This window comes from Mizuhopecten yessoensis, unplaced genomic scaffold (assembly GCF_002113885.1).
Source record: "Mizuhopecten yessoensis strain PY_sf001 unplaced genomic scaffold, ASM211388v2 hete_36147796, whole genome shotgun sequence".
Taxonomy (NCBI): domain Eukaryota; kingdom Metazoa; phylum Mollusca; class Bivalvia; order Pectinida; family Pectinidae; genus Mizuhopecten; species Mizuhopecten yessoensis.
Window position 1 is genome coordinate 318 of NW_018484852.1, and position 3,427 is coordinate 3,744.

At 33.4% G+C, this 3,427-nt stretch overlaps 1 long non-coding RNA gene across 1 annotated transcript; it reads right to left on the bottom strand.

The window, feature by feature from the left end:
• Positions 1-415: 415 nt before the first annotated feature.
• LOC110444591 lies at positions 416-2,899 on the bottom strand. Its single transcript, XR_002462266.1, has 3 exons — positions 2,762-2,899; positions 879-958; positions 416-487 (listed from the first exon to the last, which is right to left on the bottom strand). It is a non-coding gene; the product is annotated as an uncharacterized LOC110444591 (long non-coding RNA).
• Positions 2,900-3,427: the final 528 nt, after the last annotated feature.

Genomic DNA, 3,427 nt, shown 5'->3' on the forward strand with positions numbered 1-3,427 from the left:
ACAATTTCTAAGTATACTGTAGGGGAATCCCCTACACTTTTACCGTAAACAAACAACAAACGATATTTCAAAGGTTTATCAGATGTGAAGTCATCTTTAAAAATCAAAAATACATTATATTTGTCAGCATGACTATTTGTTAAATTCACCATCCGATTTGAAACCTGCAATATATAGCATGGAGGAAAATCTGGTATCCAAACGATAAGATTCAGAACCATTATCTTCCTTCTTCTAATTTATTGTTGAGGCATAAAATAAAACAGTTATGGACTGCGTAATAAAATATTGACCCCGTCTTTGCTTCGGTTAATATCACGTTTTCAGGTTCATATCATAATAGATTCACAATCATTTTTAAAATTCCATAATTGTTCGATATTTCACAGAACTGCAGTCCATGTACCAGTTCCACACTTAACCTACCTCTCTGAGAAACCTGCTGTCTGTAGCTGCCGGGAATATCTCTGTTTCTAGTTTCAGACCCCTGGAATGAAACAAACATTAGATGATAACAAGGACAAGTCAAAAAGCATCAGTAATGTACCTCTGCCCATGGTACACACAAAATGCCACAAATATGGCAGTTTGGAGTATAAAACAGTCTGGAAACAAGGTAAATGTCATTCCTCAAGACACCTAAAGTGGATGAAAGAGAACTTGGCACATTTGATTTCATTTCGCTATTGCATCTTTTTTTTTTACCTACATTTCAAATTTCCTGCCTGTCTTCTGTCTGAATCTGTTAATTGATTTTCAATGTAACAATGTTAAATGAAAGCTTTATCAAAGAGAGTAAAATGTAATAGGCAAGGAAAATTAAGACAATTTTCAACTGACATGGGCTCTATAGCTGATGTGTAGTCCTGAACACTTACATGTTCTCGCAGACAGAGCTGAACGTTTTCCACCAGGGTTGAGATTTATCTACTGGTGTAGTTTCTTGTATCATGCATTTCTGGGGGGAAAATCATAAAAAAAAATCAATTGGTTTAACTTTCCAAGAAAATCATCTAAAATTTTCTGCAAAATCACCAGAATTATCCTTTTTTTTTATAAGCAACGTAACATTCCAAAAATCAACAAATTGTGAATTAACATTCTGTCAGAAAGGCTACATAATTTTTTTTAAATAACTTTGACACAATTTATAATGTAGATCACTTCTGTGAGATATTTGTTACTTTACTGGAAAGTTTCGTTCATTTTGTGAATTAAAATCTGAGTCAATTATGAGTTTGAAGTATATTTGTGAAAATATATACATTTTTTCAAGAAAATAAAAATTCATGAAAATATGTATTCATAAATATAAAGTGAATTACAGTATATCATATCTTATGTAGGCAAAGAAGTGAAAGTGACATTGGAGACAAAGGATATGCTGCTATTACCTCTATGACTATATATCTAATTAAGTTTGGTTTGTTTGGTGTTTTGCGTCCTTTTAACAACTAGGGTCATTTAAGGACAACCAAAGTGTCTGGAGAAAAACTAATGAAGAACCATGACCTACGGCCAGTACCTGGCAACTGCCCCATGTAGGTCTTGAACCCAGGACCCAGTGTTGGAGGGCTAGCCTAGAGATCGAAGATGCCTAATGGTCAGATGCCTTTACCACTGGGCCACCATGGTCCAGGGCCCGCATTCATGAAACCATTCTTATGCCCAAGCATGGATTCTGTGCTCAAACCGACTTTTTTGTATCTCACTTAAATCATATAAAACACTAAAAAAAGCAAATGTAAACAATGAAAACATTTTTTGGCTTTTATTCTCTTCAATTTTCCCTCAAATCTTTGACAAAATATAATGTTTTTATTAACTTATAAATGAATCAAGAAATGAGGCATGAGCACAAAATCCATGCTTAAGCATGAGAACGGTTTCCTGAATACGGGCCCCGGTCTAGTTATAGTAATACTCATCCAGTGAACATTTTTTTGCTTGGATCCAGTGCCCATATTGGACCATACTTACGTAGTTGGCCGTGTAATTAGAGTTTTTCCATGATGGAAATCCATGTACCATGTCTCATATCACAATACATAGACGTAGATACATATCAAGCCTCAGCATGATTGACCGCATTTCAACCTATTTTGCATAATTTTATTTTCCAGTTCCAATTATTTATCTCCTCTAAATCTTGTCTTATTGATTATTTGAAGTTTATACTTTCAGTACTGTATAAATCAAACTGTGATGCGCTGTTTTCAGTGGTATAGATAATTTTGAAATTGGTTCTGTATTAAGAAATTGGTATTTTGCCATAAGATGTTGGCTACACATATCAAAATAATAAATTTACAAGTGATGCAAGAAAATAACTCTATCATACATAAATTATATAGGTTAGAAATGGCCAACCCTTGTGTACATAATTTGGTTTCAAAAACCTTGCCAAAGCCTCAGATTCTGTACATTTCTATCCTACATCTGATAGATTCATATATATATATTATTACTTACGAATTCTTTATATACTGTATGGGTATATAAAATATTTTTGCAGTGACAAAGATCTCACCCATAATAAACTTAGATGTAAAAATCTGTTGTTTCAATTTATATAAAAAAATGCATAAGGCAACTGTCAATATCACTTAACTAATATATGCCAGAGTTTGATTAATGAGAGATTGGACAAATTTTCAAAAAATGTAGGGAGTATCTTGTTGGCTGTATGTTACCATTCTTACCGATCCATGTTAAATGATAATGTGATGGTCATAAATGAGGAGATCACTGGATTTCCTACCTGGAGAAACTCATATGTAACATCGTCCCCTGCCTCAGCACACCAATTCTTTATCTTGTCTTCAAAGTCGTTGAGGTCCACAGTCGGTGCGATCCTGACGTCAAAACCTGTTAATGAATAGAAAGAATAAACCTTTTCTGGTAAAAAAAAATGCAATATTACAAGACAGAATTTGTCTTCTTCCTCAGTGGTTAGATCATTTTCACGTGGAGGTTGACGATATGCGATACAAGCTTGGCGTTACTATTTTTAGAATAAACATATTGCATTCTCTTTATGACCTCCCTTAGATTGTAACTTCACAATGCCCTCTGTCAAAATCAACACAATTTCCAATATAATACATACGTGTATAACAATTATGTCCTTTTTTAGGTGAAGATGCGGTTATATGTACCTGAAAAGTGCAGATACTGAATTTAACTTTGTTTTGGTTAATATCACTTTCAGGTTCATATAACCACATCTTCACCTAAAAAAGGCCATAATTGATAAATATTTTCAAACGAATAAACTCTAGCAAACCCTCATAGTACTGGTATCTGTAGGAACATTTTGATCATTACATTGTATATTTGAATTTTCATTAGACAAGTCTAGGAGACATATAATAATAATAATATATACAACATTTCATATAGCGCCCTATCTAGCTAACATAAGCCA